Here is a 24,787-nt window from a genome sequence, read left to right as displayed (position 1 = left end):
GAGCCTCCATGCATATCTATCGGCTGCCAACCCCTCTGTGTCCTCCCAAGTCAGGTCTCGTCCCGAAGTTTTGACATAAACTGCCGTCAGCAGTGGACGGCCAGTCAGCAGTGGACGGACGTCCAGGACGTCGAGAATCCGATGCCTTGTAAAGTAGGCAAGCGTGGTTGAGGCTCTCGGGAGGCATCCGCAGTGTATGGCCTAGCCAACCGTATCGCCTCCGCTTGACGATAGTTGTCACCGGAGTTTACTGCGTCCGTTCTCTTGTTACTTCATTCCCCACAAAGTCAAAACACCCGAGATTCTTCTGAGACACCTATTCTCACAACACGGAATTTTTCTGTTTTTTTAGGCCTAGTGAGGTACCACGATTCGCATCCGTAGAGGAGAACAGGTGTTAAGCAGGCGTTATATAGGCGGCATTTGGTTTCCGCTTATTAAATATTCGATCTCCAGACAGCCTTCGTGCTTTTTAATGTGGCGCTTACTACTCCTAACCGCACTACCAGTTTTTTTTAAAGCTGTTATTTTCTGTAACGTATACTCCTAGGTATTTGAAACCTCCCAGCCTCCATGCATCTCTATTATTATATTTATAGGTATTATTAATTTTATATTGAATAAATTTGTATGTGAAAATTCGTTCAACATGGTGAATTTTACACAATTGGTTGATAAGGTATTGTGTACTTACATGCTCCCGCGTATTTAGTCATAATTTAGCATTACATACATATTAACTATAGGTACATATTAATACATATATTAACTACTACAAACATTTTTTTCGTATTGTCTCATGTAATTTATTCATTTACAAACTTGTAAACACGTTTCTTATTTTTACACCCTTACACACCTATATATTTATTTATTTATTCACAAATAATTTTATTATTTACATTTATTTTGCATAAAACCCTTAAAGTCCCCAACTCAATAGGACCAAAGTGGGGACGAATAATAATATAACTATTACAAATATATAGAAATCAAATAGATAAAAACAACTTTGTTTTTAATTACTTATTTTTATTTCTACCGACCGATTTTAAAGCTACACGCTTCTTTATTAAGGTATACTTAACTAATTATATCCTATTTTATTTTATCAATGTTTACTAAATATTACATACAGTTAATTTATTTATTTATATTTATTGATACTTTTACATTGTTAGTATTCTTTTTTTTATTCAGAATAATGTTCCATACTGGGGTGAAAACATTTTACAAAATGTGAAACATGCCTCAAATTAGTTATTGAACAAAGTTAACATAATAATAATAATAAAAAACGTAATTAATCTAATTAACCTAATTATCATTAACATAATAAACAATAAAAACTAAAATTATCATATAAAACATACCCAATTTATATAGACCAATAGACCAAATTTCATAAATAGTACACACATTTTACCTATTTTGTTTTAAAGATCGTATCCATATCACATTACGCTTCCCATAATTACAGGACAATTAAACTTGATTTGTTATCTCCATATGTAATATTTAGCAATTTATTAGTTAAGCATACCTCGATAAAGAAGCTTTTATAGCTTTGAAACCGGTCAGTAGAAAAAATAAAAAATATGTAATTAAAAACAAAGTTGTTTTGTTTATTTTATTTTAATGAATAACCACAAAGTGCTTCAAATATAAAAAATTACAAATGAAAATAACGGATTATTTAATCCCAATTATTCGAACGGTTGTAACTAATTATTTAATTTCAGACACTTCTTGGTTTGTATTATAATGTAATATTATAATTATAATATTATACTTTTAATACGTTCTTGTAAAACAAAAATCTACCAGTATTTCCAAAATATTTAACGCCGCAAATTGAGGGTTTTTAGGCTTAAAAATATTTTTTGTTCTTAAAGCGCGTTCAACGAACATAATAATATGTATGACTGTAAGTTATATAGAATTTAAAAAAATGTAAATAGGGGCTAGATTTCTGACTGTCTATGCGTTCTGTAGCTGCAAGACGTGCTGTAATCTTGCTCCTATATATCATAATTGTTATATATCATAATTGGAGACTAGGCACTAGAATCCCAACCGTCCATGCGCTCTGTAGCTGCAAGACGTGCTGGGATATTTATTTATTATACGCCCTTGAGGTGATCACAAAATTATCCAAACATATATACGCTTCCTATCGATGTATCCAAAAATATGGTTTTTACTTGTTCCACTACTAAATCGCAGCTAGTACCTACCTATTACAATACCTATCTCTATTTATTAAACATTTTACTAACGGGTAACGGGTACCTCGCCTGCTTTGGATAACGGGATCCGAAGTATCTTTCATTGTTAACGCTAGGAGACTACAGCGTCCAGGATGAGGTTCTATTTTGAAGTACCTGTCTATACTTTAGAATAGTCCTACGCTACTATAACTTGTTTTATTTTAGCTTTAATAAAATCGCTTTAAATTTCATGTATTGAAGGTTTTTTCAAAACAAATTGTTAAGAGGAAACGCGGGCTGACTTTTCTTCATACATACGTATTCTCTTATTTTCTTCCTGGATTATAGCACTCGCGCAGTGATATTTTTTACACAAATATTCTTTATCGCTTTGCTTTTTTGATAAATTCTTTCTTATGGGACCTAGGACCATCCAAAAACCCATAAAATCGCCCAGTGTTACCTGCCGTCTTCGGAGGTACGGTATAAAATATGATTAATAATTTTTAAAACCGGATAATTTCAATTTGATACTTTTTCTAAAAAAAAAAACAACAAAATCGATTCAGTTTTGGGGTGTGAAAAATGGGACAGCGAAGCCGAGATTTTGTCGATTATGGTTCGGTATTATCAGCCCGAAGTGCACTTGTCTTTATCGTACAGTATCGGGGAGGCATTTGCGAGAAAGTAGCAGAAACACACTATTCAAATACCTATTCATCAAATTTCTCAGCCACCGCGTGTCCTCTTTAGAGTTGTAAACGGAATTGATGTTTATAGGTATTTTTATTGTAAAAATGTATGATTATTTTCTATTTGCTATCTATTTCATTAGGTTACAAGTTATGTATGTATTTTAATGTTTATAAATAAGACTCCTAAAACTGAGTCTTTGCGTTCCTATGATTTACTTAAAATTTGTCATTTTTGGGGATTTCTTTACCTGTGATTAAAAATGTGAATCCACGTTGTGGTAGAGTGGGGTTCGAATGTAGGATTTATAATCCGTGTCCGCGACTCCGCGGTTCTTTATTTCACATAAAGTGTTTAAATTCTCTACTCGAGTAAAAATTAAATTTGTAAAATATAGATCTTCTGGATATTTATGCATTTGTCGAACTTATATCTACGAAAATCTTCTAGAAAACCTCCTCAGAAGGAATTTAATAGTAGTTTTCGTGAATGTGTTATTATTATAGGAGAAGGTGGTAAAATGGAACCTGCATTTAATATGGAACCCCCTTGTTTTAACAAAACCATTAGCTGATTATATTGTCGAAATCCTAACTAGTTGCAAACGGATCAAAAACGTAAAGCTTAAAGGCGCCATATGACTCAGGTAACTTTCTTACGAGTTTTGACAGGTTATTTATCGAGTGAAATTTTGAAATGTTTTTGTGTCTCAGAAAATTCTTTTGTATTGCGTAATTAAGCACCTTACTGAGGCGATCTCTGGGTAAAGGACAAATTTGAGGTATTATATTACGAAAATTGCGCTGTATAAGTTACCCATAATAATTAATAATAAAACTTATAGGAGTTATTTGTGATTGTCGAGGTAAATATGACCGACAGAAAATATATATTTAACAGTTCAGCATAGTTTATTTTGAATGGTTATGGTGCATATATTATGGAACCCCTTATGTCTTGCTTATGTGGGACCGGGGTCCATAATACCTGCAATACAATACTTTTTTTTGATAAACTATTTTAGACGTGCTACGCAGTACTCTTTCGCCTAAAACTAAACCGTCATTATTTTCAAAAATACTTTTGATATTAGATGGATAGAATACCAGAAATACATACACATAACAGAACTATTGATGTAATTGACATTGCGTTTGTTTATCCCTTCACACATCATATGCAGCCTCCCGACAAAATATTTTTGGGGCCATTGACCAAAACTTACAGCGAAGAGATTCGCCAATTGTTTCCCCATTCTTAACACACATTGAGCCCTTGTGGTATCGCCGAACTCTTTGGTAAAGCGAATCTGAAATGCCAGACTGAAACATTATCAGTTAATGGTTTTTAATCAACGGGAATATACCCTTTTATCCGATTTGTCTTTACAAGCGTTGATTTAATATCAGTCGCGAAAATTCATCATCTATTGTCTCACTTTCCAGGTAAAAAATTCCACTTTGCCCAGAATCAGCACTTTCTTTTTCCGTAATCCCAACTCTACTCGCCAGTATGTTACTCGTTCCAATAGTTCCTAAGGAAACATCATCCAGAGGATGGAAAACTTCCTCTGCAGCATTGATTACTTGCTCGCCATACAAAACTCATTTTCAAAAATCTAAAGAAAGGGTTCCTCAAAGGCTGTGGCCTAGATATATGCGTAGTGCGCATAGACTAGCTGTTAATCCTGATGTTTCTCAGACACCGGAAAGCAGCTCCGATACTGAAATCATCGGTCGGTTCTGAAGAATAGATTATATCAAGTACAGGGAACCAGCAACTGCCTGATGACAGTAACGCTGCTTGCATCTTCTGATACATATTGTATTCAGAAGAGCAAAGAGGTGAATGAGGAAGTTCAGTGGTTTAAAATAAATTAATTTAATCGACATTAATTAAACTGAGCCAAAAATTTTTTTTGTATCGTATTATCAGCGCTATGTTTTTTGAAAGTTTTGTGTTTCTGAAATTAATCCGCGTGTGACGTCTCAAGTTCTCTTCCGCTTCTCGGACAGTTCTGCCGATTGGTCCGTTGACGGTAAGTAAACCGGAAATATTCCACAACTTTTATCATCGGATGGATGTGCACTAGTACATCATTCAATCAATTCGTTCATCGTCTTTTTCATCAAAATATTTTTTTTGTACAATTTCGAGAAACTTTACTTTTAAGAAAAAAAGGAAATAATTTTTGTATCCATTTTCCCGTAGGGCTGAAGTTCTTCATTGTTGATTCAGTGCAGCATACGCAACGGTTGGGCCCACAATGAATGTGTTGGATGTGAATAGTAGAATTATGTTAGAACCTTCTGTAAATAATTATTATCAAAACATTTCATATGGAACCCCGCCGAGTCAAGCGTAGATTGTAAAAATGTAAAACGTATTTTTTCAAATAAATGCACACGTTTCTGAAAAACGTAAATTTGATTGTGTTTTTATACTAAAATATCATTAAATATTAGAAAAGAAACAACTGAATATATAATTTTGAACTTTTCAACGTCTGCTTTTCAAAAAACAATAATATTGCTTAGTAATTATTTATTTACATTTCTTAATATGCGATATTTGGATCATGACCTTGCTTCTGTAATCAAAACAAAGAATGTTATCTTGCCCGGGCAACTAACATTTTCAGTTACATTTTGTTTTGTAATGTAAAAGTTAAGCTCAGAAATTTATTAATAAAAATATAGTGTAAATTATCATCATTCATCATAATAACATAACAAAATAACTAGTTTTGCTTTTATTCAAAATACAAACATATTTATTTACGTTACATAATGTTCTCTAACATTAAATTTCTAATTTCCGTCGGTTATTGACGTCGTTTATTGATCGAATTCATGAAGTCCTTGCTCCAGAAATAACTCCATGTTTTTATCTCTTAAATTTTTTTTATCCAAGTATGATTTTTTTCTTTAGTCCAGTTTGCAGCCATTGTATTGTCCGTGTCCGGGCGGACGTAAAATACAGTTATGTGTGTAAAATAGAACCCGAATCCTGGACGAGTGTTTTCGACTCGATGGCTTATCTCAGGTAAAAATCCTTAAAAAATAAAAAAATGGGTAGAGAAATGTCCGTCTCGTAGTGAAGCAGTTAACGTTTATGACTACCATGCTTGAGTTCTTAGGTTCGATTCCTTTCAGGGTCAACAGAAGATATTTGTTTATAACGTGGTTTTACACTGTTTTTTCGCTAAACTGCATGAACTTTTCCAACGCAGTGTCCTACGCACCATCGGGTGCAGATTGAGGTTTGATGATAACGATGATGGATGGAACCTGTTATTCTTCTTTAGTGCATTATGTCATGTAACGTCTCATCCCAATTGATGATTATTTAATTCGTTCTCCGATTCTATTATAATTTTTTAAAATTATTAATTTCTTGATAAAAGTATTAATAAAAAATGGTTTGTAAATTAATACATTTCTAAAATTAGTCTCTGTCGTGTCTTTAAAGATAACAACGCTATTTTTGCGGTATTTACTAATTACGTATATAAATTATAAAAAGGTTAATGTTTGGCGATGAGTTTCTTGATTTAAAAAAAAACAATGGTTCTGTTTGTGGAATAGAGCCAGGTTCATGGACGAGTGTTTTTGATCAAATGATTTCTCTCAAGTAAAAATCCTAAAAAATGAAGTAGAGTGGAGATCCGCCTCGTAGTGAGTGGTTAGCGCTTTCGCCAACCATGCTCGAGGTCCTATGTTCGCTTTCTGGCAGGGTGGACGTGAAATATTGATTTTAAAGGTGCACTGCCATATGCGCTTTTCGCTTTTGTATCGGTTTTCTATAGTTTTTGAAGTAAAATATTGATCTTTATTTTGAGCACCCGATGACAAACTACTTGCAAAGCGGTTTATCGGAACTTTTGTGAAAAAAAAGTGCTGTTTATAGTGTTGTATGGTTTCCTATCAAATGACTTTCGATTTTGAAGTTCCCATTTTCATATCTTATTATGACAATATGTTGTTTATAAAAACCTATGCATGAGGTATAAAATTTTTCAATCACCAAATTCGATATCAGTTTTCTGTTTCGAGCCACTTAGAGCAATATATTTTATCAAAGAAACCTGTATGTACATAATTATCTCAAAATGAACAAATAATTAAAACCTTTCTTTGTTATAATTACAATTATTATTTATATCTGATTTGTGCACGCGTATTTCTTACAAAATATTTTTGCTTCGTATTGAACATTGGTTTTAAGCTTATTTTATCAAGTGAGATTCGCAAATTGTTGATGCAAAGAAGTGTAATAATTATTATTGTTGTCGTGAAGTGATAAGAGATTGATTCTACAAAATAACTACATTCCAAGTACGAATGTGAACTCTGAACGATGAAGTAATTTTTTCCATTATGTGAATTTTAAACATGTTCATTGTCTGTCACTTGACATTCTCTTTTTAATATTAAAGGCTACTATCGATATGAATTTATTTATATACACAAGTTGCAAGTTCTATTTAATTTAGTTTTTTTTGCATATGTTTTGAACCGAAAATAATAAAATAAACATTATTTAATAAGGAAGTTGCCCCATGATTTTGTAAAATTTTGTATTTTTGAAATTATTTCACGTGTGGCGTCTCAAGTTCTCTTTCCCTTTTTCGCGGTGAGTTTTGATGATTCTTCATTTGACTTGTAAACCGGAAATCTATTACAACTCTCTTAGCATTGGTTGATTCGGAAAAACTAGTGACGTCATACAAAGTAGTTTATTTTTCTTAAAATTATTTTTATTATATTTTCATTAATTTTCAAGAAACTTCGACGTTCAATTTAATGCTCTAATTTTTCCACCTCAGAATACGTTTTTTTAATATTATATTTACGCAGGGCTGAACTTCCTCAAAATGTGTTACAAAATGTGAAACATGCCTTAAATTAGTTATTTAACAAAGTTAACATAAAAATAATACTAAAAAACCGTAATTAATCTAATTAACCTTATTATCACTAACATAATAAACAATATAAACTAAAATAATCATAAAAAACATCATCAATTTATATAGACCAATATACCAAATTTCATAAACAGTACACACATTTTACCTGTTAGGCTTGATCCACTCATCGATCCGTGTGCAACCCACCTCCACTATCCATTTCTTAATAGCAATTTTATACTGTGAGTACTTACTAATTAATGGCTTATCGATAAAGTTATTTTACAAAAAACATATGATTATACTATGCATTTATCGTATATTAAATACTACTAACTTATCTGTAAGGAGCGAGAAAAAAAAGACACAGATATTTAAATTAAAAGATGAAATATATACATAAATTTTATTTTCATTCATGTCGTCATGATCGTAGAACGTCGACGCATGTGATTTTCTTCAATTTTATATGAGAGCTGTTCGATTATTTTTTTGACGCTTTATTCTTTGATACTTGGGTTAGTTGTAAACATTTTTTTCAAACCTGGAATATAAAGCCTTTTTAAAACCTCTTCACTATCAAATATAAAAGAAAGCATATTGATGTTTTTGCCAATGTATATTTGTAGCATGGAAAAAGTAAAATGAAGATACGAAAAGGATTTTGCCAATTTTAAAGAACGTAATAGTTTCATTATATTTAGTGATTTATGTAACATAAGAAATGTACTAAAATGTAAACAAAAAAATAAAAATAAATAAAAAATACGTAAATGTATATAACTTTAAATAAACTTTTTCGATGACCCTTAAAAACTTTCGTGTTTAATTTTAGATGATTTGGATGATCACATTGCTTTTTTTTATGAATAAAGGTTTCAGCTCTTTTACGTCCTAAAAGTCAACAAATGGAAAAGTTGAGGAAATGTGAATGTTTAACATACGCAGAATAATTGGCTTGGTGGGATTTTAGTTTTAGTAAAAATATAACAAGTGATTTTTTTTTTTTTAAATTGTAAAAATGTATTATTATACTATTAAAATGAATAAAAATAAAAAAAATAAAAAAATGAATGTTACATAGTGTTACATTTTGCCACTTAAACCATCTAATGACAGGTAATAAGCCCTGTAAATGCCTAAACTTCCATATTGCCTTTTCAAAAATGTTTTGCCTCTGTGTTGAAATAAATTTACATACTAGAGACATATAGGTACTGTTCGGACCAACGCTCAACCTAATCTATACCTATCTACCCGTTCTTCCCATTTCCTAGCGCACTCCATGTAACAATACTTCTTCGTGTGAGTGCCGGAAAAAACATATCAGTACACAAATAACATTCTACGAGGGAAGTGCTTTTTTTTATCAAATCTTTCATCAAGCGAGCTGTGCCAGCGTCCATTTAGACCGCCAGCTTCACCAGCCAGGTTCCAGCACTCATCACGCCTCATCATCAGCAGGTTAGTGGAGTTGCGCAACCTTCCTTCCTAACAATACAGTCCACTTACCAAATTTTCCTCCTAAGACGAGGTATTTATCACACCTCGTCCACTCCTCAACAGGTAGTATAAGTAATATTGCAGGCATTGTGTGGCATTATTTTTACCATTTTCCATCGAATTATATCCATATTTTTTTATAAAGTACATATTTAAATACATTCATATTTTTCATTATTTAATAAAAATGAAACAGTATCCTTTTTTCAAATCTTAACAAGAAAAAAGATTTCACAATTAAAAATATTTGTAATACTCTTTTTTTTCTTTTGTTCGTTTATATTTAAACGATTGTTATCATTGTGACAACATGTTCTTCATTCTTTTTAGATTTTAGTACATTATTTTTGAACCTATTTAACGTTAAACACCACTGTACTCACACGGGCACGGGTGACTTGATTGAATCACTCGAGTAGACTTATAAATATGACCAGAACAGAAATAGATTGCGTGTGATGTGTGATGTGTGTTCTATTTATATCCCCTAACTACCTTATGTACATACCACATATTATATACAAATGAGTTGAAATAGCTTACATATCTCTGCCCAATACACATATGTGTTATGTTGACATACCAAATATGGTAGTTGTCAAAGTTAGGTGCTTTTATTTAGTGCGTTAAGGGTTTAAAGATAATGAATAAAAAAAATATTGAAAAAGTTCAAATATTGTGATATGTATTATTGAATCTACCTGAAATCTGAAAGGTGATTTTCATTTTATTTAATAAATTGTAGATATGATAAAAATGATTGTATTAAAAACACATGACATATAACGCAAGACTTGATAGTTAATCGATTTTTGCGACTTGTGACGTCATCAACCTTGAATACGTCAGTATAAAACAAACTTGTTTTATATTTCATCATCATCATCATCATTCCCTTTCCGCACCAAATGGTACATAGGGCACTGCATTGGTAAACCAATCGCAGTGTATCTTGATCATTTTTGTTACATGACGGTAAGATGGTCAGTCTTACGCTTTTGGTACCAGTCCAGGGACTATGAAATATTCTGGTGTAAAAACACCCTTTTAAATAAAAATTTCATGTCAACCATCCCGGGAATCGAACACGAGACCTCTTGCATGGTATCTTAACGCGCTGACTACTACACTACGAGGCCGTTTATAGTTATTTTGTTGTTATGAATTACCACAAAATTACTGCTTCAAATATAAAATTCAAAGTATGTTTAATTTATTATTATTGGTCAACACGTTGTTTTTTTTTTCATACGTTTATGGCTTTGGATAGGGTTGTATTTTGATTTGGAACAGCATCTTATGACAAACTAAATCAAATTTAAAGGTACATACATGCCTAGTATTAGAGCCGTTGCAATATTTTTTTACAGTTCTCGAAACAAATATTTTCAGCTCGAATTTTTGCCGTAGAATATATTTATGTTATGTAAAAAAAATATTATAATATCAAAGTTTAAATTTATTGTAACAGAGAAAGAAAACATTTTTTGGAGGGGAATATGGATGTCTAGGCATCTATCTGGCTTATGACCTGTCATAAACTAGTTTAAGTGGGCACTTTTACACACTGTAACATTAGCCATTCCTCCTAAATTAGAACATTAAATTTTCCTCAACGAGCAACCCTTTCATTTACTGACCTTTGTAAAGTAAGAGCTGAAACCTTTATTGATGTGGCTGAGATTTATCTGGTTGAATTATTTCACATGCTAGGCAAAGCTTTGAAATTTCAGTCGTGATAACTTAAATCGGAAGTAGAATCCAGGTTCGTCTCTGTCAGTGAACATAAAAATAACATAATAATATGGTAAATAAATAAAATTTTAGGATAGGGTACCTCATATTTTTTTCTTCCTTCTTTCAAAAACATCAATTGATAAAAATAGTCCTTAAAACTTAAATCAGATTTATTTTTGGCGTGTAAAATACTTTTTTTTCTTAGCTCTATCTGAAGCAAGATGGCTGTTGCCTGCTGTTTGGTAGCCGCCTTCACTCTTAACTAGTTTTTGATTTTCAATTTTTTTATTTAAGCTTAGCTATTAAGTATGTTTTTAAGACTGAAAAAGCACACCTTATGATAAAACTGTAATTATTTTTTAATATTATTATAAAATACATAATTTACTGCCTTAAAACGGGGAAGCTATCCCTAGTTAGGCAGTTTAGATGAACCAACAGCAAAAATAAAAAAATATGTTTGTTTACTTTTACTACTTAATTAATTTGTTGTTTAAATAATGACTTGTAAATTGCTGTAATAAATATGTAAAAAAAAATAAAAAAAATAATGTGTACTTGAATCTCTCAAAACATTGTCCAATGCACCATTGGCAGCAGATTAAAAAAAAGCCGTTAGTATTTAAAAATAAACCTTGGATATTTTAATATTTTTTATTCGTAAAAAGTCCTAGAACATTACAAGATAATGCGAATTATACTAGGCTACCAAAAATGCGGTGGCTAACATTAAATAACTTATAATATAATGAAATAAAGTAAATAACAATCGAATTGCGTAGTATGTAATCAAATTATATATTTGCATGATTTTAATAATTATTAATCTCAATGTCTCAATATTATTACGTAAACGTATTGTATTGTATTTGTTGGAAATTTTCCCTCCATAACGCTACCTGCGAAAACGCCGACGCTAGCGCCATCTGTTGTCGACCGGCGACACCGTTTCCCGCCTTATCGCGGCGGATGTGACGTAAGCCCCGCGTCCCGCGACCTCCTTCCGGTTTCCCGGCTCTGTCGAGCGCGGTACCAACTTATTATGATTAGAGTACCTATTTTCTGTCTATATAATAAAGTTCTTGTACACCCATATAGCGTTTTAACTATGTACAACCCACTTCCGCCATTTTTCTCTACGTCATAGGCTTGACGTAGGTTCACCCGGTATGCCAATAGCCTGCTCAATAATATTATGTTTATTATACGCACTTTGTGGATGATTTACCGCCATCTAAAAATAAATGTTTAATAATAAAAAAAAACACCTGATTATTTCCACGATAAAAATCGAACCTCGAGAGATTTCGTCAACATTGACACTGATGTATAACAAATTGACAACTTTACCAATTGCATCTCATATTTAGCTAATTACGGTAGATAATATTATATAAATGAGAAATAATATTTTTTATTATATAAATAATATTGATACTCCTTTTTATGATAATGCGGAAGAAAAATATGTATGCCTTTTCTATTTTTAATACGGATAGCTTAATTTTACTTCGTAGATGAAATTAAAGATAAATGTTAACTTCCCATTGTAATACGAGCCCTGGGCCCCGATTGCAATGGGAAGTTAACAGAGTTATCTTCGACTGTCCATAAAGTAAAATTTATATTTGTGTACGAAAATGAGTATATTTGTATGAACATTTAAAGTATTTTCATCGGTAACCTATAATTGAACATGTTTAGAAGAAAAAATTGTATGCATATTCTGCTTTTCATACAGAAAACTTAATTTTACTTTGTAGATAAAATTGAAGGTAACTGTTGATTTCCCATTGTAGTAGGGGCCCCGAAATAAGCCATAATGTGTTTTCTGATCCTTGAGCGCAATAATATTTCAAAGATATTTACCGCTGTTGAACGATAAATAAAATTTTCAAAAGTAATCATTGAAACCTATCGATTTGTAGTGTAGTGTTATTATTTGTTAGTGAATACTGTGATCACCTTCCCCTAATTATATCTATAAATGGAAAGCTTACGCAGTAGCTACGTAATAATACGTAACTAGTTAATAATAATCATATCAACTACTCACGTTTCTTGTCATGTTAACTTCAGCACCCTCTGACGTCACTTGTGTAGGTGATACCGCCCTGTAGGTAAAAGGAATTTTATTTAATGTTGAAGTTTCCCCTTTCTACTTTTATTTATAAACCGTTTTAGATTATTTTCGCTAATAGGTAATAAATTGATATTTCATCTTAATTCTCGAATTTTTATCTTATAATTTTTTTAAATACGTATAAGTACAATTTTAAAAATGATATTTTCAATTAATGCATTAGATTTTGAAAGGTATTTAACAATAGACAAAAATGCATGAACATAATTTTAACCACTTATGTCCTGGGTTTAATTCCCGATAAGGTTGACATGGAATAGTGCTATTTTACTACCATAGTTGAGGCGCTGAGAGCCAGAGGAACTCAAGCGACATTTAAATAGTTTTTTTTGAAAACTGGCTTCTAAGCATTTTTGTCTTTTGTTTTTAATATAAAATGACGAAATGACGATGAAGACTACGGCTAGTGTTACGATATTTTCTTAGTGTAAATGTAAAGGAAATAAAATATGCAAACTGACAGCCCATTCAGATTTAGCAATAACGTTTCTCTGGCACAATTTTTTTGTGAAATTTTGTACTTTTAGTAGTTAGCTACTTACTCGGATTAAATTGATGTCAAATTTAGCTCTCAGCGCCTTATTTCATAATTCATGAACTGAGACTGTAAGAGTTTCATTTATGTTTATAGATATTGGAAGGAAACATAGAGGGCAGGCGGGGTATGGGACGGAAAAGAGCATCATGGCTCAGAAATCTCAGACAGTGGTTCGGTGTGCCGGATGCAGCAGCGCTGGCTGATAAGACTGGTGAATTCAGAATGATGGTCGCCAACCTTCTGTAGGAACCGCAAAAAAAGAAGAAATTTATTACTCTTAAAATAAGCTCTAATTTTCAGTACAAGAAAATGAATATACTGAGTTAGCCAGGAAAACGAAACACAATATTAGAAAATTTGTGAACATCGGTAAATCTCTTACGTCTTTTTGTCATCGATATTTTGAACTGGCACATGAACCGTGAAACTGGTCATCTTGACTTCACGTAGCAAACGATCGGAACATTTTGCAGTTTATGTACCAATACTACCAATACAGTGCAGATAAGGGTAAAAAAACACGTTATTAACTATTTATCTACTGTACGTATTCTTAAGATACTAATTTGGCTTTTTTCCTCCATGTTGATTTTATACGGTACACCGCTTCTGCCCCTCGTCCCCCAGTTAGTATTTTAGTGTAAACCGTTATGCTTTGCCTTTATTTCCTATAGAGATGTTGAATGCTCGTTAATACGTCATTGTTTTATGAAGAATTGCCTAAATGCAGCGTTCACCTTCGGTCTCGTACTAGCGACACCTTAACATAATTTAGTCATTTGTTTTGTCGACATTGAGATTTGAACAACACGCAAACGTTTTCCAAACATATTTGATCATGAAACGAGAAAACCGGCCCAATTATTTGTTATTTATTATGTTTCACGAAGGTTCTAAGATGCTGATTAAAAATATTTGTTACAATTAATTTCGTTGATACACGATTTTAGTTTGGATTGTAAAATATTTAACAATAATTTTAAAAAGCACTTAAATTGTGAGTAATGACTCTATTTAACACATGAAATATATGCTTAGAGCCGTTTATATAGCATATTTTGACATGTTCATTAGTGTTTAGAATTCTTTCGTGATGTACATTCAAATTTATAATATATATTTTTTTACATATTTATAAAAAGAAAGCAAATCGCCAAATTGTCATTATAATAAAAAAATCTTCTTTACGTCTAGAAATAATAACGATGATTATAATGTGCTGATTCGTTTGTTGAATTTTTAAAAATTGAGCGATTTGAATAATTCTGGAAAGATCTTTGCTAACGGACATTTTTTTAGGTAAAAGTTTTATCTCCATTAGACCGCCACCCACATTCCTAAATTTCGTGACGTCGTTATTATGACTTAACTAGTTTTAATAAAGAACATCAAAAACTACCCTAAAAAACTTTTAGACCGTGCCTTTATTAACCAAAAAATGTTTAGGTATTTCTCAGTTCATATATGGTAGTGACTATCCCACTTTTTCTCAAAAAGAACTGAAATTTCTCTCTTCAGAACGTTTACAGGCGCCAGTACCGCTTCGAGGCTTTATTTTAGGTAACAATAGACCTCGCCATTTTGTGGTAATATCGGAATGCTCGCGCTTACACTGATATTCACAATTTTAATGTGCAGTGTTGTTTGTTTCTACTGCAGTTTGAATAAACACGCTATCTGAAAACGGTGCACAGAGCATGCTCAGATTGCTCAGCCTACGTCTGTACGTGTGACGGATTGGGTATATGGGTATGGAATGTACCCATAACAACAGTATTGTGGCTCTTGGAATTTTCACTTCGGCTTTGGAATATTATCGTTCGCTACAAAGTATCAGCGTCGGAATTTATCGACAGTTTAGGCCCTTAACAAAGCGACTCAGTTGACGTAATACACGAGTACATATTATAAATATACCTACACGTCGAATGATAAACAAAAATGTATTTTTAGGATATCTACGATTTTTTGTAGATTGTGGATGCAGTACTTACCTCTTTATAATTTTTATTGCATCCATGTTTGTATGTGTATTTTTTAATGTATCATAATTTTTACATAAAAAAATATATTTCAGTAATCGTTCCAATTTTGTATGTTTAAAAAAAAAATTCTTTGTAAATTTGTACTTGAAGCGAACATTTTATAAACGGCAATTAAATTCATTTTTTCTTGATATTATGAATAAACCTGCCTGTGTCTGCAAATTACCTTTTTATATTTACGCAGCGGTTTATTTTAAATCCCCTTTGCATGTTTTTTCCACTATTTTGTACAATATTGTTATTTTAAAGTGACGTTTTGTCCTCATTTCAATGAATTATTATTAGATATTTGGTTTTCAAAAAAAAATCACTTATGAATTAAAATGATTCTTAAATTTAAAGAAATTACTGTGCGTAAAACTTAATATGCCTATGCAATTCTATTAAACTGGTTAGTTTTGTATGATTTAATTTTAAAAGTTTTAAAAATACTTGGGTTTTGCTATTAGCCTGTTCACGTTAAGCCTTCGGTGCATTTTTATAAGCCTTATTTGATTATTCATCGCTTCGGTTTCCTGTCTACAATGAACGAATGCATTTTGCTGTCGTGGAAACTTTTAACTTTATTACTGCGGAACAGTGAATTAACACTAAAATGTAATAAACCGAAGTTACTGCCCTTTTCCTCCATAACTTGATATTAAAGTCTCCGATATCCGCCCAATAGTCCTTGGCAGTGACCTCTAACCGCATCGGGTAAATGATTTGAAGACAGAGTTGTTGTATTTACATTTACTACCTAAACCTAATTTCCGGCCATCGGCACTCTGCTTTACGTAGTGATGTGCCCATCGGTGTTCTGCATTGTAATGAAATAATTTATTTCAAGAACTTTGAACTGATATCGATTCTCGTAGTTCTTGCCCTGCAGTAGAAGCGTCGATACGTTTCTTTAACTTATTTTTTTTATTTATCTAATAAAATAATACATACATAATTGATCGTATGATGCTTAGTTAGACATTTGTTTAAAAATAACATTATTGGTATAAAAGCGTATTTAAAAGAAAATGGTTTCAGATATTATCCAATTTATTATAAATTTATTATATGCTATTGAAATTCCAGATTAGGATTGAGTGTTTTACGCGGGATAAAATATGGTATTTTTAGGTCTAAAAGGGCCAATGTCGGATAAATTTTTTTTCTTGCCAACATTTCGTGGAGGTTTGATGTCAATAAAAAAATACAAATATCAAAAAATATATAAACATATGATATAGTGTTTTTTACAGAAAATATTTCGAAAAACCCCAAACAGTTTTTTATAACGTCACAATATAACTGTAAAATTACAATGCCGTAATGTTGTGATTTACGACATTAGCCCTTTTAGACCCAAGCCACAGATTTATTGAATCTGCAAAAAGTGTAAAAATCCTGTTTTTGCTGATTTTTTAACCTGCACTTTGTAGAATTTTCGTACTTAAACTGCCGTCAAATCAACAAAAAAACGTTTGACAATACGTCTGCGGGATAAAATCGTACGCATCAAACTTAAAATTCGTTTCCAACTGGTGTAGTAGATCTTCATCTGCATCAACAATAAAAATTCTACACATCAGAGTTATTCATCGTGTAATTTACTATATAATGGCCAAAAAATTACAGGAGTCACTTAAATAATGAATTTCAAACCAAAACTAAGAATTCTAAATCAGTATTTTTTTTAAAATTCCGAGCGTATTTTACTTTTATAATGCCCACTTTGTTAGTAGTTGCCCTGAACAAGGACTGAGTGCTGTAATGGAATCAGTCACGCAAGCTCTTTATCCAAGAGATGCGCCTTCTACCTGCACTGCGTCTTCCTTTAATCCTCCCCTGTACAATGACTTATAAAATTTTATATTTTTCGCCTCTCGTCACATATCCAAAGTACTCAAGTTTTCTTTTCTTTACGATCTTCAATACCTCTTTATATTTTTTCACCCGTCGGAGAACGTCATCGTTTCGGCTCTGTCCAACCAGGATTTTTTAAATATCCTCCTGTAGCACCACATTTCAAAGGCTTCGATCTTTTTTTAAGTGGCTTGGGTGATTGTCCAAGTTTTGGCGCCGTAAAAAAGTGCTGAGAAGATGTAACATAGTACAATGCGCATTCGGAGATCTAAATAAGTATCTACTGCAAAGGAGGTCACGCATCCTGAAAAAGCAGTCTCGCGCCATCTCTATTCTGACTTTGATCTGTTTTGAGTGATCCGATTTATCATTCAGCCTGCATCCTAAATATTCATATTGATGGACTTGCTCATTAGCCTGCGCTCCAATTTTTAAAGTCATTGTCAAAGTTTGTGGCTTTTTCCGAATAACCATACATTTGATTATGGAAATATTCAAACTAGCCGTGTGTACTTTGTCCAATAATAATAATGTCTGTATCATCCGCGTATAGGATAATGTTCATATATTGTCCATTTATGCTAATGCCGTCGGTTAGTTTACTTATTTATTTATTTAAACATTTTATATACCTATACAGTTAACTTACATTTAGTGCATCTCTAAAAATGGCTTCTGAGTACATATTAGAAAGGAGAGGAGACAGAATGCATCCTTGCTGGAATCCATGGCATATGTCTATATCCGGTGTCAATTCATCATTCACTTTTTGATACCAGTAAAGGTAAAGGTTACCAATTATTCTTAAATCTCTAGAATCCAGGTGTTTCTTTTTAAAATTTCTAGAGTTCTCATTTTCGCTAAATCTCCTCCTCCAAACCCAGATCGAAAACATGACTTAAGCTAGAAAAAAAATAATAAGTTCAATTGGGAGGCTTAAAAAAATTGTTTGAAATTTTAGCCCTTCTTTATGATTTGGGCAGCGAAGAAAGGTAAAGGGGCAGTGTAATGTTTCGTATCTGATCACATTTATGTATGTATATGTGTCTATTTCTCTTCCGTTCCAATAGTATAAATTTCGTGTTATCACTCAATAGGAGAGTATAGAAACTAAATGTACGTAATGTTTGCGATCGTTGGACAAATAGCACAATGTCAGTTAATGGATCGTGGGGCCCAGTACGAGAAGCGAGTAGAGGTAGAGAGTAGACCAGTGATGGGTAACCTATGACACGCGAGTCAGAGATGACTCGCCAAGACATTTTGGCTGACACGAAATGGAGGCCATGAATATAAAGGATCAGTACATTGTAAACTCGTTACATGACCAGTTCGGTAAAAGGTTCAATTAATTAAGACCCCTACGACAAAATTAAAATAATTGAATATACGAATACAGTAGTCCACTGTACATACTTTGAGACTGAATGGTTTCGAATGGATGGACTGTGATGATTTGGCGTTGCAACTTGCAGAATTGAGACCCAAATTTATGAATTTAGAAATAAATGTTTGGAGAATGAAGAGCGCCCCTACAAACAAGATATTTTGATTGCTTGGAACCGATTATCGAACAATTTTGGTACTTTTTTTTCTTTTTAAAAAATTTTTTTTTTACTTTATACATAATAATAAAACAGAGTATTAAAAAAATAAAGCATATTTACATAGCAATGAAATACATATTAATAGAAAAAAAATTAACAAAAAATCCCACAAAAGCCATGGCCTGTTCGTGGGTATACAAGAAAATGTTAATGAATTTTTGCTCCTATAATAAATAATGGACAGTTATAATATTTTTGTGTAACATAAGAAAGAAAAAATAAAATATTCTGGAAAAGATAAAATGGTATTTTTTTATAGTAGTTAAAAAAGGAAATAAAAAACATTTTAAAAAAAAACACAAAAATATTCCTTCAACACTTAATGTGACACTTAATATTTGGATTTAATGTGACACCTGAGCTTGTCGGCTTTTACAAATTTCCGCGATATTAGGTCTAAAATTTGATATAGCTACTCCCATTTCTTTATCCAAATTGCTAAGTTTTTTGCGTTGCTTCGTTTTAATTTTGGTTAATATCGAGAAACCTTGCTCACACAAAAATGAGGCTGAAATCTAATATTTAAAAAAATAAATAAAGATCCGCTTATGTATGTTATGAACAGCATACAAACATCACTATCAAAATAAACACACAAAATATGATTTTATCACGGGTCTGTCTATTAGCTATATAAAAGCAATAACACAAGGGGAATCCCCTGCGTGGAAGTGCTAGTAACCGAGCAACGGTTCTCGCTGTTGTGAGATGAGCGCACACAACTTTACTTTGCAAGGGTGCCGCCATCTAGCCATTATATCTGCAACTCAAATTGCACAGGAAATGAGTCAACATTAAATTTTGGTTTTCGTAATTTCGCGGAGCACTTGCAGCAAGCTCGCGGAGCACCGGTTAAGAACCACTGCCATACACTATAGATACCATTTGGTAGCCTAGTCTCCCGCGCCCGCACAAATTATGTGCATTCATTACAATAACTTATGGGTAGTTGGCGCAAGTTTTCCTTTTCTGATTGACACCGTTTCTAGTATTGTATCGGCAGTTTTGTTCGCCGATATACGGTCTCTTAGACGCATGTGCGGAAAATCGATGGACGACAGGGTTGCGACACACGAAATGCGGGATGCGAATTCGAGAAAAAGATAATTTTAAATATTGTTAAAACAGTCACTTAGGTTTTGGTCGTATGGAGAGAATTGACGATACGGCGAAATAAATGGAGTAAATGAAAATGTTGGATGATATATATGTGGTGAGCAGTAATGTATATGATTTACTTGTTTTTAATTATTTGTACATTCGACATATTTTAGTTAAATTAACTATGTTCGAATCTATATGGTCAGAATATATTGAGTTAGTCCATAGAGAAACCAAAAAATAACAATTGAACGTAGTTATGCAGAAAGCAGCCAGCCACAGAAAAGTGAAACTGAGATAATTGCACTATTCTGAAAAGAGTGAATAATCAAATCTTCACAACAGTTGGAATGTTTTTGACTTGACAAACGATAAACAATGAATACCTTAGTTTTTTTAATAATACAAATAAAAATATTATGTATTTGACCAGTTTTATTGATTTTTAAAGTACCGTAAGATTTTTCTAGTCCTGTGGGTGTTTTTGCAAATTGAGAAATGCCGTTTTTGTGATCAACATTATTTTCAGAATGTGATTAATACGAAAGCGGTCTGGCTGTTTTCAGCAGAATAAAGAATGCACCCGTTAACATAAATATAGCATTTTTTCAAAATTTTAGACTGGCTGCTTTCTGCATAACTACATTCAATTCATAATACGGACACAAAAAAAGAAAAAATAGTGAACGAAAATCAATGAATGCCATCAAGGAGTTTATTAGGATAGGATATTGTGAGCCGAGATAGACGTGTGTGGAGTTTCATCCTCTCCGTCTACCTCTATGATGGGAAATGGCGCGATGGAATTAGCAGTAGGTATTTTTTTATTGCCTTTTTATTGAATGTGTGTAAATTAGTTTTTAAAATATATATTTGATCTTAAAAGTTAGTAAATAAATTGCGCTATTGATGTATAAATTGAATTATTCATTTTAAACTAACAAGAAATGTTTATGGATCAAACATTGACATATCTTTTGATTATGGATCGGCTGTTCAAAGTCAAATCTAAGCGTGATATACTTAATCAAATAATAACAATTTATTAAGGAGAAAAGATTAAAACGATGTTCATTCCATTTCATCGCATTTCCATCGTAAATTGTTATCTTCAATTCGTATCTTTTAAATCTTTGTACGAAAGATAATTTCTATAGATCTTTATTGATATTCACACGTTGTGATACATCCAATATAAGGAAACAAAATCATGTTTGGTTAAATGCCATTTGGAAATGTACAGGTGTACAGGTTAAAAAAATATAAACTGAAAATATTACATTAATTTTAAAAATATATACCCCAGTCCGTACAATGTTCACATACATTAAAATTTACTCAGGAACGTCTTCCAAATACGCATAAATATTATATTATTGTTTATTCATTAAAAGCACTTTAAATATTCTTGCAAACACTGTAATATAATTTATTGACTTCTTTTATCTGTTTCTGGTAGCTTATTGTAAATTTTTACCACCATGCATATGAGCCCCTTTTAAATTAATGAGTTTTTTGCTAGTTTCCTTTTTTTCTGGTTAAGTTAAGTTACTTTTTTCTGTTGACAAAAATATTAAGGTCTTTATTTTACCTTAAGACAAAGTTCCGTAGCATAAATATGAACCTGTCAATGTTTAAACAAATAATTTTATAAATATTGACTCACATGTTGCCAGGTAATTTAGCATTGCGATGTGCTTACACAAAATTAATAATTAAAAATTATGTTCAATTTTATTAATGCTTGGAAAAATATTTTATATGTCGATTTTCTCCCTTTAATGAGGCGTCACTATTACATTACCCTATAAATAATACACGTCACATGACACGATTTTAGTTTTCCCATATTGCTTTAAATTTTCATGAAGGAGGTTTATGATTTTAAAATGCGTTAACCGTACGTATGCTTGGCCTTTTATTATAATTGTAATTTTTGCTTCAAATGACATGGTTTGGCTTAGTTTCCGTATCATTCAAAGCCGGCATTAGAATAATATTAATTGTAGATGTCCCAGGGTCGGGCTGACCCCGCCCAGCCCTAGAAGGTCGCAGTGACCGGTGACCGGCTGATGGGGACCAGCGAGTACGGACCATTTCAGACGGGCCGTACAAATCCACATGCCACGGTAAAATTACGTAGGGTTGATTGATTTTTATTAATTTTTTTAATGGCAGGTAAACGCATTAACCAGGACATCATTATGTAAACGTATCTCCACTCGATTTCTTTTTGCAGGACCTAGAGTGGCCATACAAAAAATAAAACAATAAATAAAAAATATTAAGATCGTTCTTTAAGGCTGTAGTCTCATAAAAAGAAAAGAAATCATACGATTTAGCCATTTTGAACCACTGTTTTTTTCAAAATGGCGAATTCAAAAAATTAAGTTAACATGCATTCGATAAAAATAATAATTTGTTTAGGTATTTCTATTAAAAAAAATATTTTTAAGTTATGTATGTCTGTTACTTTTCGACCGGCAGATTACGTCTCCTAAAATTTAGACCTACCTTTGGTGCCTTGATTCTCATACATAGACCTTGTATTAAAGTTTGAAAAAATCAAATGATATAATATAATAAACCGAACCAAAAAACTGCCTCGGCATAATTTAAAAATCTTGTTTCTTAAAAAAAAAAAAAACAATAATTTTAAATTATATAAATTTTGAGGTATTTTTCTTTAATATATGTGAAATTATGCCTTTGATAATCGTGTATATATATTTTTCTTTTTTATGGAATATTATGTTGTAATTGCTAATTCTTATATCAGCCGTCGAATGGAGTAAAAATTTTGCTCAACATATACTGTAGAAATGAAATATTTTTTTAAATTTTTTATTCATAAATTTCATAAAAAGTACATATTTTTGTAAAATTCTAAACATATCTACTTTTACACATCCAGTAAATGTTATCCCTGTAACTCTCCAAAAAAAGAGACTAACTCTTGTGCTTGGAGAGTGACTTACACTGTTTTAATTGTTTACAACCATAAAATTCGTCCAATCGCCCATTTCACACGTGTCGTCTAAATCCACACGGCACGGTAAAATTAGGGTAAATTAGGACATAGGAATAGAACATTTATTATATCATTTTGTATTTATTTCAAATTTATTCAGTGGTTACTCTCAGGTTTCAGGTAAAAAATCCTGCAAAAGAAATCGAATGGAGGTTAGTAGGCGTCTTAGTGTACTGGTTGTTGCGTTTGGCCGGCATTAAATAAATTAAAAAAATATCCAATAAATATAAATCCACCCTGATATTTTATCGTGCCGTTTAGATTTTTATCATGGTGTGAAATGGGCCGGTGGGACCAGGTACCGATAGATGTACCACGCTTCGTTAAATATTTTATCACAGTCCTCGCCTTTCTATATAGACTGCGAATATCTACGCTATCAATCCTTCATATTAATGGATAATCGAATAATTAATTTCGAGTTATGGAAAATCAATTAGATATTCGTCATCTGCAATAAATTTTAGTACTTTCAGTACATGTTTACATTTTGAATGATCTAAAAATACTATTATCAGAATACGTGTTATTTAGTCTTAGGTTCGCCAAAAGTAAAATATATCAGTATACAGTGTATACACTCATCAATAATTGATGAGGCCATGAGGCATCATATTTATTTTAGATATATTAATATATCTAAGTCAAATTCGCACATTAGTTCTCTGTTCCCGAGAATTTACTCTCTCAGGAACAAATACACTGATGCCCAAAAAATAGATGTACATATTTGCTATAACTTTATCAAACTTCGAGAGCCAATATTCTTTTTTTTTATTTAAATAATAATTGAGTTACTAGTATTTTCATTTGATTTTATACTTATATTTTTTTCATTTTAAATAGTAAATTTTATATTTTTAAATTGTTTATAACCTCTGTATGTGTTGAAGCCCTTTGGACGTTAATAAGTAAATAATTAAATAAAATACAAAAAAAACACCACATTTCCTTGACCAATAAATTATAGGTGTATGAACACTAATAATATACACAAAAATTTTAATAAGTTTTTTTTAACAAAAAAGAAGTAATAATGAGTAAGTAATTAACATAAATGGTTATTTAATATGAAAAAAATCAAAATATTACAATTGAAAAACTCGGAAACATCAAATAAACACATAATATCCCGTTAAACACGATGAAACAAAACGGAAAAATTCATGACGAAATAAGAACAAAATAGATTAAATAGTATTCAAAATTTTTATTTATTAATTTTAATTTTAGTCGTTTACAAAAAACATCATCATCTCTCCCTTTCCGCACCTAAATGTGCATAGAGCACTGCATTAGTACACCAATTGCTGCGTATCTTATCATTTTTGTTACATTAAGGTAAGATGATCAGAAGCTTCAGGTACCAGAAGCTCAATCACAAATAACTATCGACGTGCTTAAAAACATGCTAAGCATTTGAGCGAT

Source organism: Micrasema longulum, unplaced genomic scaffold, assembly GCF_059751315.1.
Source record: "Micrasema longulum isolate JH-2025_06_02 unplaced genomic scaffold, ASM5975131v1 h1tg001193l, whole genome shotgun sequence".
In the NCBI taxonomy this organism is placed as follows: domain Eukaryota; kingdom Metazoa; phylum Arthropoda; class Insecta; order Trichoptera; family Brachycentridae; genus Micrasema; species Micrasema longulum.
Note: the sequence above shows the minus strand (reverse complement) of the source record.